Genomic DNA, 521 nt, shown 5'->3' on the forward strand with positions numbered 1-521 from the left:
ATATAATTTTACAAGTAATTTGCTGCAGGATTACTATGGCTCAGGCAACTGCTCTAGGTCAGAATACGAGTGCACCACACAGACAGGTTTCTTGCCCCCGTGTGAGGTTGGATTGGGGTGTTTGAGGAGGTGGGATCCACAAAATGGGAGAGGTTAGGTTGGGAAACAGCATATTTTCGGAACATGATAGTAAAGACATGCTAGTGACATGCTAAGTGTGTGAGGATGAGCCAACTAGAATTTGTAACAGAAAAGCCTGCTATGGGGAAATGTGGAGTGGAGAAAACCCATTGGTGGTTCCAACTCCGCTCTCTGAAGGCTCACCCGGATTGAAGGGTGCTGGGGAAGGACAGCCATGCCAACTGTTCCTGTTAAGTATGTGACTGTGAACCTTGCATCAACTCTTCCACCTGCTGGCCATTTGACATTTTTGTAGTCTCTCCCTTCCCTTTCCCAGGCAATCTTTGCATTACAACTTTTCTGCAGCTTTGAACATTTATTCCTTGCCTTTTTTTTTTTTT

At 45.1% G+C, this 521-nt stretch overlaps 1 protein-coding gene across 2 annotated transcripts in view; it reads left to right on the top strand.

The window, feature by feature from the left end:
• Window positions 1-521, top strand: part of Tvp23c (trans-golgi network vesicle protein 23 homolog C) — a 13,179-nt gene that overhangs the window by 782 nt on the left and 11,876 nt on the right. The window lies entirely within an intron of this gene.

This window comes from Alexandromys fortis, unplaced genomic scaffold (assembly GCF_014885135.2).
Source record: "Alexandromys fortis isolate MF-2015 unplaced genomic scaffold, M_Fortis_MF-2015_v1.1 scaffold_149, whole genome shotgun sequence".
In the NCBI taxonomy this organism is placed as follows: domain Eukaryota; kingdom Metazoa; phylum Chordata; class Mammalia; order Rodentia; family Cricetidae; genus Alexandromys; species Alexandromys fortis.